Below are 14283 nucleotides of genomic sequence, written 5' to 3'. Positions count from 1 at the left end.
TTTCCACCAAAACGTACATTAGTATTAACTCCTGGAAAACTTCCATGTCTATAATAACTAAAAAAAAACCCAAAACAAAAAATTTTAGAAACATTGTACTTATATCTATATGTATTTCAAATTATTTATAATAGGCAACATTGCTTTACAACATTGTATGTAACTTAGGAATATAGATTCAAACCTCTTTAGAAGTATGTTACCACACCATCATCAAAAACCCACCTTAGACACCACAGTCCATTGGAGGACCCTCCCCCATGCTCTCTCCTAACTCTTCCTCTTTGGCAACCTCAGTTCTGCAGTCAAGTTTTAAGGGTTTGTTTTGAAGGCACAATATTCTTATGACTTTTCATCAGTTCCATTTTTACACCAGTAGAAAACACACACAGTGAGAGCAATATATACCAGCAGCCATCTCTACAAGCAACAATCTAGAGATATGGCTAGGAGCAGAAAAAGGTCTTTCTTAGTACCTTTTTGACCATAGGAGTCATGTGTAAGTTCACAACAGGATTCTAAAATAAAAGTCATTGGCTCCAAAGACGACTAGAACCAAGCAGGTAAGACAGGTGACCATGGTCTCCAGGGACAAGTGGAGAATAAAAAGTGTGTCCAAAGAGGGCAGGAACCACTGACCTCATCCAACTGTTGCCATGTAAGCACACAAGCTCAACAAGGCCAAATCTTTCCATTTTTTGAGTTAAGCCAAAACTCTCTATTTTAAAGACCAGGGTTGACAATGTGAAATATCAGCAACTATTTTTAATTAATCACTGTGCAGGTTGTAAAAACAAGACATGTTAGTTTATGGGCCACCAGTCTGTCTTATCTACTATTCATCATAGTCCCCCTGACTCAGCGAACATCAGGGAGCAATTGTAGAATGAGTCTGTGACAAAACTGAGGTAAGGACTACTACAGAATTAATCACATCAACCACTTTCCTTAGGACTAATGAATGGGTACATCAGATAATAGGTGGGCTCATGATCCAAATGGACTATGGCCACGTTCACGTTCCTCAATCAGTGGCCACTTCAGAGTGTGAGAAGGTGAACCCGGATGAGAATGCAGGGAGTCTCCACGGAAAAGTGATTGATATTCTGTACTTTTGGCAAGCACTCGTATGGAATGCTGAGGTGGTACATTAAGGCTGGAGGCCAAGATTCTGTCATGTCATATAAGTCTGATCCGAAGACTTGGATCCTGATCGTACCCCTGAAAGGCCTAATGCTCTCACCCAGCAGATCATGGTCAAAGTCCTATATTCCTAGGGTGGGCCCTTTGCCCAGAGCCTCCTGTTCAGCCCTGTTATAGTTCTGTGCTCTGATCCAAAAGGTGCTGGGCAATGAGGACCTCTCATTTTACTACCGCTCCTCCCCCGCCAAGCTTTCTCCAACAGATGCTATTACAGGCCTGGGTATGCTCATCTGGTCATCTACTGCTGGACCCACATGAGGTTTTAAGAGAAAAAAAATTCTAGTTGTTAGATGAGAAAGATAGGAAAATCTCTATAAATTTATGTATGGTCAAGTGCAGCTCTGCAGGGTTGAAGGTAAAATGGGAGTTTAGGCAGGACAGAAATCTAGCCACAAATGTATTTATTAGTGATTTCCCCTACTCCAGAACTTGGTAATATCACAGGACAGGGTCTGGTGAAAGAAAGTGACTTGGAATTCACAACAGTTGGAAAATAATTTTTTTGCTACACAAAAGACCAGTGGAAGCAAAGGATGCCACAAGATTATAACCTGCAGCCACATCTTCATGATCAGCCAAGATGAGTTAATCAAGCTTTCTTATTTTTCTAGTATGTTTGGTGACATATAATATTGGTGTAAAAACAAAAAACAAAAAAAACACATTTTTTGAAATTAGTTTGGCTTGTTGAAAGCTTATACAGACGAAGTGATGTTTAGGTAAACCTTGTGGCACTCCAGATAGTGAGCAGAAAAGATGTCCATAATTACCCATGAAGTGGTAAGTTGTCTAATTCCACAACATCCAAGAAAAACATGAAAGCACTGAAAGGCAAAATGTAGTTCATTAAAACAGAATGGACTGTGAGTTGAATTTAGATGAAAGGAAAGATAACTGTGAAAGAAAATTAACATGAAAAAATGTTTAGCAATTATTTTGTCATAGGCCTTGAACAAAAAGTGAAGACTTGATTTTTCTTGGCCAAAAAATATTAATCATTTATGAAATCAGAAGACATCTGCAGTAGCCTGGAGCTTTACAATGCCTAATTGTCTGCCTCATAAGGAATGTAAATGTTCATTTTTTTTCTTTCAAATCAGTGAAAAACATGAACAATTCATGTGACGTGTACAATCAGGCTTGATGTGCAGAAATGGTCAAGTATTTAGGTTTTCTTTTAAGCTTGAAAGAAACAAACTATAATTTCTTCACCGTATTTTCACAGTAAAATGACATTGATTTCTACTTTCTTATTCTGAGGAAAATTTTTTCCATACTTAAATAAATCGAATAAAAAAATCAGGAGATAATTTTCTTACCTTTAAGAATAGAAAGATAATACCAAAACATTGTGGATTATATATGTCTACTCTCTGGACTCTATTATTCTTGATAGGGGCAGTACTCTGCAATGTATACAGAATAGGGCTAGAGGTCAAGAAATCATTTTAATGATTTCACAAAAATCATCTATCATTAATATTTCATAAAAGAAGGCCTCTCCGGTGGCGCAGCAGGTTGAGCACAGCTCTGTGAAGCTGTCCTCAGCCTCTGCAGTGCGGGTTCGATTCCTGGCCAGCCAGGGAGATACCCACATGGCACAGCAGACCTCTCCTGTCTCACCCACTGCTCCCCTCAGCAGTGTTTTCAGTCTGTCTGCCTGTTCTGTTCCCTGCTCTGTCTCTGGTGAATCCTCTCACCCTCCCACACCTCTGGCCTGTACCCCAGTTCTTGTATAAATAAATAAATTTTAAAAAATATTTTATAACATAATCTGCGTGACTTAGGGAGGAGTTTCCATGTTCACAAGACTAATGCAACAGGGCCAGCAAGCATCTTTTTTACTAATATACCTTTATCTAAATTCACGTATTTTTAACAACTATCATGATTCTTTACTCTAGAGGGGCAGCATTTTAGAGAATTTGAAATCTTCGTCCTCTGCACTACATTTATGCCCCCTTTCTCTCCTGTTACCTCCAGTTTATGATGCCCTCTGTACACCACTGAGCACCTTTTTTTTTCTTAGTCATGTATGCTTGGCTCTTTTGAGAGAGCACATCCACTTTTCATGGGGAGCTCCAGAGAGATGGTAACCTAGAAAGACAACCCTGTTAGAGTTGACAGGATGTTAGGATCCTGAGCAGCTGCTCCTTGATTCAGAGCACCCTCTTTTCACAGGGAGGATCCTCAGGAGTCAGCCTGCAAGATTCCACAGTTCCCTCTGGGTGATGTAACAGCTAGCACAGCTGTCAAGTGCCCTCCTGGGCCTCTCTTCTACTGGTCCCGAGTTTCTTCGACTGTTCTCCTGGGTGATGCAATGATGAACAATTAGCTGCTCCATCTTCAGCATTCAGCTGGCAGAGAACAGTACAAAGCCAATGGGAAGTAACCGGGAGTAAACAGAAGGACTTTTAAGCATAAAACCCTTAAGCAATACATTTAGACTTTCCTTCAAAAGGCAGCATACATTTTAAAATTCCACATATTTCAGGGACCAATGTCTCTCTTTGTTCTTCCTGACTTTTGAGCAGCTCAGTTTGAAAACAGAATAGTTGATATAATGATACAGAGTTTGTCATGCACTCCCTACTTCAAAGGATGGTGAAGAGCCACCATTGACATTATGCTTAAGAATCTGGTGCAGAATTTCTATCAGAATTTCAAAATCTGACAATCAGGATGCCTGGCTTACAATAAAATCACCATTCTAAGATTTTTTAAAAATTAAAAGGGAACTTTACCATTTTCTGCCAAATGTATGGGTAAATAAGTCAGAAGAGGAGCAAGAAGTTAATACAAGAACTAAATCATGTGAAATACTGCAGTTTTTCAAGACTGATTGATAGAATCCTAGCACTTCGTAATAAGAATTTTATGAATTGTGAATTAAGAAACTTAGATTTGTGAATTAAGAAACTTAGATTTCATGGTCTCCCTGGTGGCACAGGCAGTTCAGCTCAGTGGCTGTGAAGCTGTCCACAGCCTCTGCTGCGTGGGTTTGATCCCTCCCAGCTGCGGAGATACCCAGATGGCACAGTAGACCACTCCTGTCTTGCCTGCTGTGCCCCTCAGCAGTGTATTTCAGTCGGCCTGCCTGTTCTGCTCCCCACTTTGGCTCTGGTGAATCCACTCACCTTCCCGCACATTTGGTCTGTCCCCCAGCTCTTGTATGCATAAATAAATCAATCTTAAAAAAACTAAAATTAAAATTAAAAAAAGAAGATACTTAGATTTCAGATTTTGATCACTCAAGAAAATGTTTTGCAGAAAGAAGAGATTCTAGGTCTATGAGCCATTTCTTACCTTACTTCACTTACTTACTCTATCTAGTTCCAAGAGAAAAAAATTAAAAGCAGTTATCAGATGTATGTCAATTAATGAGCAACTATTTTAGGACTCGTCATACATCACCCTATTCTCTTTCCCCTATTATAATAATATATTTGTGATTTCTTTATTCCACAAATTAATTTTAGAAATCTTTATCTACATGTTTCTTCATAGATATTTTTTTTTGCTCATGCCTGCTTATTCATAAATATGTAAATAATTAAAGAAAAAGACTTCCCTATTAGCCTTGAGATACATGTCATTTTTTTTTTTTTTTTTTTTTTGGTACATGTTATGTACAGTGCTGAAGTAGAAATTTTCACTCTCACCTTTTGGAGAAACTCTGTATTCACAGCAAGTACCGCAGTGGAACTCCAGACAACAAGCACTGATGCCCTTCTGGTTCTATTTTAAAAGAAATTGTTTTGACAGTTCTAATAGTAGCTTAGAGAAATGCCAGTCAGGTAGCTGAACCTGCATTTCAAACACTATCCTTTAGGAGCATGTTTATTAAATATTAATAAATATGGGCTTAAGAATTTCATACATTTTACATAGAATATTTTGGTTCCAACATGATTTCCTGACTGAAATCATCAATCACTCCAATCCCTTGCTACTGTATGAACTAAATTATGTACTAGGTCAGGGATTTTCCTGTAAAAATCACCAGGTTAACTGAAACAACTAAAGAGCCTCTCTGCAGGAAGGTCCTGTCAACATATATTACACTCCTTTTCCGAATTATTTTCTGATGATAATAAAGTGAAATAGGTTAAGGAAACTAATTTTCTTTACACAAAACATCCAATGACACTTTTATTCACTTCTGAAAGGGGTTCGCCACATGTTGAGAGCAACATCCTGAGCTCAAGAGGAAAAATCAGATTCCATTTCCCTCTCTAAAAGGAAGTACATGTGACATGGTTTCTAAAGTGATGAATTAAGGAATTAGTGACTAGATCATAAGCACTGAGGCAAATATTTTAATCAAATAAGTTTATATAAAATGTTACTGTTGTTGTAGCCTTCCTTATAAAGATTCAGACAGGATTAAAGGATTTACTAAAGACTACTAATGCCTACCACTGTGTTTAAAAGTATTCTATTTTTTTTTCTAGCAGAAATTTATAACTACAAAAAAGAGAATTTTTTTTGAATTTTTTTTAACATTTATCATTTTTTACATTTTTTTAGACAATATTTGCTTCCCCCACCCCCTCAGATTGAGGCCTCACAGAATCTCCTTCCCCAATGCACCATGCACCATGACCTCAGTCCCCTGTGCTCCTCCCTCCCTCCCTCTGCTCCCTCTCCCTCCTCCTCCCCTGCATATGTCTCTGGTTTATAATTGTCTGTTTTTGCTTTGTTGTGGTTTGTATTGTTATTATTATTTTTTTACACTGATGTCTTATTTGGTTCCCCTATATTCCTGTTATAAGTGAAACCATCCTATATTTTTCTTTTTCCTTCTGGCTTATTTCACTGAGCATATTTCCTTCTAGCTCCATCCACGTTGCTGTGAATGACATGAGTTTATCTTTTTGGATTGCTGAATAATATTCCATTGTGTATATATACCACATCTTCTTGATCCAGTCATCTATTTTGGGGCATTTGGATTGTTTCCAGGTTTTACCTATTGTAAATAGTGCTGCAATAAACATAGGCATATGTTTGCTCTTTTGAATCACTGTTTTTGTGTCCTTTGGGTAGATCCCTGAGAGTGGAATTGCTGGATTGTATGGTAGCTCCATTTTTAGTAGACTGAGGAACTTCTAGACAGCTTTCCACAATGGTTGGACCAGTTTTCACTCCCACCAGCAATGTAGGAGAGTTCCTTTTCACCGAATCTCGCAAACATTTGTTGTTGCTTGTTTTTTTGATATGTGCCATTCTAACTGGTGTAAGGGGGTATCTCAGTGTGGTTTTGATTTGCATTTCCCTGATTATAAGGGATGCTGAACATTTTTTCATATGCCTGTTGGCCATTTGCATTTCCTCTTTGGAGAAATGTCTTTTGAGTTCTTCTGCCCATTTCTTTCTTTTTTTTTTAAGATTTATTTATTTATTTATTTATTTATTTATTTATACAAGAACCGGGGTACAGGCCAGATGCGCGGGAGTGTGAAAGGATTCACCAGAGATAGAGTGGGGAATGGAACAGGCAGAAGGATCGAAATACACTGCTGAGGGGAGCAGCGGGCGAGACAGAAGAGGTCTGCCGCACCATGATGGGACCCTCACTGGCCGGCCAGGATCAAACCAGCGCTGCAGAGGCTGCGGACAGCTTCACAGCGTGGCGATCAACCGCCTGCGTCACCCAGGGAGGCCCACTTCTGCCCATTTATGGACAGGATTGTTTATTTTGTTTTTGTTGAGCCATGTGAGTTCTTTGTATATCATTGTGATCAGTCCCTTATCAGTTGGATGGAGTGCAAAGGTTTTTTTCCCAATCAGTGGGGTGTCTCTCTGTTTTGGTTAATGTCTCTTTTGCTGTGCAGAAGCTTTTCAGTTTAATGTAATCCCAGGTGTTTATCTTTGCCTTCACTATCACTGCTTTGAGTGATGAGTCTATAAAGATGTTTTTGAGATGTATGTCTTATAGTGTTTTAGCTCTATTTTCTTCTATATATTTTATGGTTTTAGGTCTTATGTACAGTTCTTTTATCCATTTTGAGTTGATATGAGGCCAAAGAATGATTTAGTGAAAACACTGAAGCAAATGGAAGAAAAGAGGTTCTGAGATATTAAAAGGCAATTTTCAAATTACAGTAGCTACAAGTGGTTAAGTCAGAATACGGGATCGTAAGTGTGGGGTTGCAGATCAGTGGGCGAGATCACTGAAGATGTCAAGGTAATGTCACTTAGGGGCCAAGGTACTCAGATATGTAACTGGCAGATGAAAAAGCCTGGAATGGGCAGAAAGGCAGTACCTTAGGCCACATCTTCTTTCACTGAAGGAAGAAGTTGGTAAGTACTAGACTATGACGCATAGTGATAATCAGGCACAGTTTTATAATAGGGTTGGAAGTAGGGTGTGACAGCTAATGGGAACAGCGCAGTTGTATGTAAAACAGTAGCTGACACCTGGGTTATAAAAACTCAGGTTCAAATGCTGTTTATAGCACCAAATTGCTGTTATTAGGCATTTCCTTTAAAATATAAATAGTAATAGTGTATAAAATATAAATATTAATAGAGCATACTTCAGAGAGTTTATTATACAGAATAAAATAATGCATCTTTGAAAAAATTTGTAGAACAGACATAGATTATGGAATAGAATTTAGAGCTCAGAAATAAAACCACACTTATATGGACAGTTGATCTAAACTCGGGAGCCAAGAAAGAGACAGGAAAGTCTCTTCAACAAATGAGGTTGGGAAAATTTAACAGCTACATGCAAAAGAGTGAAGTTAATCTACTATCTCACACCACATACAGAATTAACTCACAATGGATTAAAGTCTTGGATATAGACCTAAAATCATACAATATTATGGGCAAAACACTCCACGACACTGTCTTCAGTGATACCTTTGTGGATTCATCTCCAACAGCAAGAAAAACAGAAAAGAATAAAACAAAAGGAACCACATGAAACAAAAAAATCTTAAGCAGATTTGTCATTAAAACAAAAAGACACTCTACTGAGTAGAAGAAAATATTTGTACACCATACATCTGACCAGGAGTTGATATCCAAGATCTATACATACTCCCCGGGAAAGAACCCAAGCAAACAGAAGAGTCAAACAGGCATTTTTCCAATGAAGACATAGTAATTTAGAAGATGGGGTAAAGTACCTGGAGAACCTATGAACTTAGCTAAGGAGATTTCTCATAGGATGCTACAAAGTACCAAAAAGCTGCTTTTAACAGCCTGTGATAAGGGAGTAAAGGAAAGGAGCTAAGGAGACACTGTTTTGTTTTCAAACAAAATTCAGTCTCTCCAATAGAAGACAAATTCCTCAAAGAAATGGCCTGGAATAAAGATTAGATTCATAGCAATTCTAATAAATTGTGGTTCAGGGTAAGAACACATCAAGCCTGTGGTAAGATCTCTTGTACAGATTTGCACAGAACTTCTCCACAATAAAAGAAAACCTTAAGGGTGTGCCCCCATAGAACCTGACACAGAACCCAAAGGTGAAAGGGGTCTATCTCAAATTTGGTACACAGACAACTGGCAATGTGTTAAAAGTTGTAATAGCTTTGACTGAAAGGAATAGGAGTAATTCATATTGCAAAGAGGCACCTCTATTGCACCTTGACTTTCCAGGAGCAGAGAGCAGACTGGGAAAGCTATTCAGCTGGAAATGCAGGTCATGTCTGATAGAAAAATAGATCATTTAGAAGAACCAAGAGTCATGAGCAACGATGAATTAGGAACACACTGAAAACAGAACCAGACCTTAAGAAACATTTCTTGTCCCTGGAGTCAGTGGAAATGGTGAAATATAACCAGCTGGATTTCAGAATTGCCATGTACGAAGTAAAGTCTCCCTCATCTTCTCAAATGGGAATATTTAGTGTCTCTCTGTTTAGTGTCTCACTCCCTCATCTTCTCAAATGGGAATATCCTGTCTCACTGTTTTATGCTGGATGTGTGGGGAGTACAGAACTTATCTTTACAGTTCATAAGGGTCCAGATCAAGAAGTCAAGCGTGATTTGATGTACATGTGAAAATCCTGAACTCTGAGTTGATGTCACAATTACATGAGTCTCTGGAGATTACAGTGTGTTTTGACTGTGGAAGAACGTGAAATGTTATACTCATAAGGCAAGTGGAGGCATATCTGATTATCTACAAAAACAATTGTCAAGAATTTTTACCATTCTTGATTATGTATGTCAAACCTTTTATCAAGAGATAGAATTTATTTCCTTCTGCTTTAAGTTCTGCTGACCTTCTAACTTGCAGTAGCCAACAGAATGTGGGAGGAATTATGATAGTGGATTCCAGGACCTAGACTAAAAGAAGCTTGGAAGCTTCTGCTTTTCATTCTCAGTGGAGCTCTGAGACATCATGTAATTTAGTCTGGGCATCCCGCTGGACAGACTAAATGGAGAGAGGCAGAGACAGTGCCACATGTGACAGCCATTCCGTTCCAGCTGAAGCAAAAGACATCCATCCAAGGAAAGGCATTCTGGACCACTCTGGTATAGACAGGCCTCCAGCTGATTACAGTTGTTTGAGCAGGCCCATGAGACAAGAGGAAGTACACACTTGAGAGACCAAGTTGAGATCAGCTGAGACCAAGAGAGCTATCAAAATAAAAATAAATAAATGGCACTTCCTTTAAAGCACTAAGTTTGACATTTGCTATAAAACAACAGACATGAAGTGTGAAGATGTTGTGTCCCATGTGAATCATCACCAAAGAAAAACTTCGGTTGAGAAAGATGTTAAAAGCAGGTGAACAAGATGTTTAAAGCTTTAAATTTCTTTCTTCAGCTGCCCCTGGCCTTGTCCAATTGGCTCATGAACAAAGTGATCACGGAGACAGAAGTGGAAGTTACACATGGCCCCAGCAACATGAATTTCTACTTGTCAAGGATGATCTGGCTACAGTGACTGCTGAGTGTCCAAATGCTAATTGCAGAGACTAACACTGAGCTCAGTATAGCATCATTCCACAGATGCATCAGCCAACCAGTTAGTTGCAGTTGATTGCACTGAACTGTCGCCATTGTAGAAAGGGCAGTACTCTGTTCTCAGTGGAACAGATCTTGGACATGAGTTTGTCTTCCCTGTCACAATACTTCTGCTAAAACCACCATTTGTGACTTAAAGAAATCCTTACTTACTGCCATGATTACACACATTGCATTGCTTCTGACCAGGGAACTCATGTTATAGCAAATGAAGCTTGGCAATGGTTTTATGTTTCTGGAATTCACTAGTATTTCCATATCTCCCATTACCCTGAAACAGCTGGCCTGATAAATTCATGGAAAGGCCATTTCAAAACTCAGTTAAGGTACTATGTGAGATAGCTAGGGGATTGGAATAGTGTCCACTAGGAAGCAGTATATGCTCTGAATCAACAACCAATCCGTGGTGCTCCTTCTCCCACAGTAGAATTCATGGCTCCAGGAATCAAGTAGAAATGGCAAAGATTCCACTAATTTTCAACCGTAATGATCCATTAGCAAAGTTCACTATGGCCTCCTGTAGCCTCCGACAGTGCAAAGACGAGGTCCAACAGGTACCGTGGGTGTGTTAGGGGTATGGGGGAAGTAGAGGAGGTGGGTAAGTGTGTTCCCAGGCTCCCCAGGGCAATCACAGACACTCCTGGGAGCCCAGGGACTATGCCAGGGATGACCATGTGGCTCTGGCTCTTTCCACAGTCAACCCAGACCCAGTCGCCTGGTATATTTTGTTGAACTGTTGACCACGTTATGCTCTCATAGTAAATTACACTTTCTCCTTCCCAAGCTTGCGGGGGAGCCTAGGCGATTGTTGGGAGAAGGGCCAATATCCTCCCTGTGTACTGGCAAGTCCCTGACTCACTGTTTCTCAGTCTCTCCTTCTCTTTCTGATGGTTTCTGGCTCTCCTTCTTGCTGAGACACTGGTCCTCACATTTATCCAGCTTCATTCTAAATGTGGCTGCTCCCTCCAAGCATTTATCAGTATTCCTGAGGGAAGCACCGATTCAAGGGTCCTGTCTGGCTGCCATCTTTCCCCTCATGTGCTTTTTCAAAATAGAATAAGGGAACCAAGTTATCATCATGGTGCAAAAATCATGGAGCACTGCCTGATTTCCTGTACAATTTTTTAAAATGTGAAATTGTAAACTGTTAAGACCACCACAGGATCTTCTATAAAGAATAATGCCTATGCAAGGATGCATGAATAATTTACAAATATTAAAAACAGAACACTAGCATACAGGACAAAGATAGTTAAAAAAAAGAAAGAGGACAATGAGGGTGTCAGAGGGGGAGCTGGAGGAGACTAGAATGGAAGAGGAAAATGTGAAGAGAAAGGATGGAGGACATGATGACTAGAGTTGCTAACACTGTATTATATAATTAAAATTTGCTAGGATAGAGAAAATAATCTTACCAAAAAGAAAACAAGAAGAAATAAAGGTAGTATATGAGGTAATAAATGTATTAATGAACTTGATGGGAGGAAATCTTTTCACAACATACAGCAAATCATCATATTATACATTTTAAGCATCTTACAGTTATCTATCAATGACACCTCAAGAAGTTGGGGGAATAAAAGAAGGGAGAATATACTTTAAGCTAGCCTAGGAGCTAAAAATTCAGGTTGAACAAATTACCAGGTAGTGAATCTATGCTGATGGTACACAATTCAACATAAAATTTCATTACATCTAAAACATTATCTATGAAAATATCCACATTTACCTATTTTAAAGGAATAAATCTTCACAGATTTTATAAATTTAGTTCTATAAAATTATGGTTATATAAAACATTTGTGTGTCCAAAGTCAAACCTAATTTTTTACTTAAAATCACAAACTTAAAACAAGATCATGTTTTTAATAGCCAATGTGGGGCAATAAATAGGACTAAATGATGATGGAGCTGAGAAAGTTATACAGAAATATTCTTCTACATATTTCATTAACAACAGTGATAGTGAGGAGTTTGCTTTTTTCAAATCTTAGGGGTGGGGGGCCAAATACTTTAATGGTCATAGCTAAAGAAAGTTGGGTTTGGAGTCTTAAAGTAGGGAAAGCATTTTTCCTAACCTTAAGCTCATGTTCCACATAAGAAATTCTGTAACCCAAGCTACGGATTGCCGCCAAGCACTGTGACTTGCTTCATATACAGTAGTTCTCAAACTTTCACATCCACATATGCAAGAAACTCTTCTAACTTATTCCACAGTGATTTTCAACCCACCAAAAATGATATGACTGAACATATGGTCATCTTGTATATAAGGGAATACCATTCTTTGAGTTACATGGTTGAAATAGCAATTCACAAACAATCTACCCAACATCAAAATGTAATTAACGTGTACATGTGAAGTATACCACGAAATGAAAAGCCACAAAACCTGGAGATGGTCCAAACAAAAAAACAAATATAAAGTACCTGAATTTAAAAGCCAACTAACACAGTAACAAGGGAACACATTTTAAAAGCCAGAGTAGGATTTCAGTGAAAATTCTCACATAATACTACACACTATGAAAATTTTTAGTAACTAAAAATATTAACAATACTTTGTGAAACTGCTTGATGATAGCAACCAATTAAAGCAGCACTGTATACTACAGGTGATGAAATAGAATCATTTTATTAAGAGGTCTGTAAAAAATAAAAACTTAAATAATTTGAGGTCAGTAAAATAATTTTGAAAACTATATACAAGTACTTTCATTAAAAAAGTATACATTTCTGGGCCTCCCCTGGTGGCGCAGCGGTTAAGCGCTGGGCTGCGAAGCTGCCTGCAGCTTCTGCAGCACTGGTTCCATCCCCGGCCACCAGCAAGGGTCCCACACGGTGCGACAGACCTCTCCTGCCGCACCCACTGCTCCCCTCAGCAGTGTATTTCGTCAGTCTGCCTGTTCTGTTCCCTGCTCTGGCTCTGGTGAATTCTCTCACCCTCCCGCACTTCTGACTGTACCCAGTACTTGTATAAATAAATCTTTAAAAAAAAGTGTACATTTCCAAAAACACTAAATTTTAAGCTTCCTTTTTTCCTTAAATAGATCTTAAGTGTTCAAAATATTCTTAAATGGGGGTGAGTCTGTCAGGCATGGAAAGGGAGTGAAGTCTTCCAGACTTGGTACAGCACCCACCACGCTGGGACCCATATTCTTACAGCAGAGGAGCACAAGGATCGTGGGAGCCAAGATTAGGATGCAGTGCTCCGGGACGGATAACTGTTTCCAGCACACTCTCCTTCATGATGACTCCTTAATCAGCTCATCATCTGTCTCTTCATGTGAACCAGTGAGTGATTTCCCAGCAATCTTCCCAAAAATCTACCTATTAAAAATGAAGATGAGAAGAATCAAGCCAACTGCCTCATTCCATGTTGAAAGGTCCGGTGGATGTCAATCAAAGGTAAAAGAAAACCCAGACAGGCCTCCCTGGTGGGCAAGGATTTAAGATGCAACCTATGAAGCTATCTGCAGCCACTGAAGCATGAGTTTGATCCCCGGCACCCACATGGCGCAGCAGACCTCTCCTGACTCACCCACTGCTGCTCTCAGCAGTGTATTTCAGTCACTCTGCCTGTTCAGTTCCCCACTCTCTCTGGTGAATCATCTAACCACCACCCCCACACCTTTGGCCTATACCCCAGTTCTTGTATGCATAAATAAATAAATCTTTTAAAAAAAAGGAAAAAAAAAAAAGAAAAACCAGACAAGGGAAAAAAAGAAAAGAAAACCCCAGCAGGAAGAAGATGAAATATATTGAAAATTTCCTCAGAAGCAGCATAAACTTTATGGGAGGAAGCAATGGCCTAAAACTCATACTGATCCCACATCCCAAGCTCATCATGTTGGGAAGGAACCATCAGCTTATGCAGAAAGCAGTTTGGAGGAGCAATGGTACTTTGAAATCATGGATATGGGCAGCATCTCCTGTCCTACCTGCCAGGCAATGGGAAGGAAGACCACAGAGGGCTTTAAAAAAACTGGAGGACTGCAAACAGGAAATGTTTACTTGTCATTATTGTGGGAAACAGCTTCTTTTGGTGGCAGGGATGAGGTGTCACATCACAGCAAATCATAACAG

General features: G+C 39.2%; 1 protein-coding gene across 1 annotated transcript in view; it reads right to left on the bottom strand.

Annotated features, from left to right (window-relative positions):
- Window positions 1-13006: 13006 nt before the first annotated feature.
- DTWD2 (DTW domain containing 2) overlaps window positions 13007-14283 on the bottom strand; it is a 64369-nt gene continuing 63092 nt past the window's right edge. Inside the window, exon 7 of the transcript XR_008551508.1 lies at window positions 13007-13527. The gene's annotated coding sequence lies outside the window, so the exon portion shown is untranslated. The remainder of the gene's footprint in view (window positions 13528-14283) is intronic.

This window comes from Talpa occidentalis, unplaced genomic scaffold (assembly GCF_014898055.3).
Source record: "Talpa occidentalis isolate TD23 unplaced genomic scaffold, MPIMG_talOcc4v2.1 talOcc4.13, whole genome shotgun sequence".
Lineage (NCBI taxonomy): Eukaryota > Metazoa > Chordata > Mammalia > Eulipotyphla > Talpidae > Talpa > Talpa occidentalis.
This window is presented reverse-complemented; position numbering and strand designations above follow the sequence as displayed.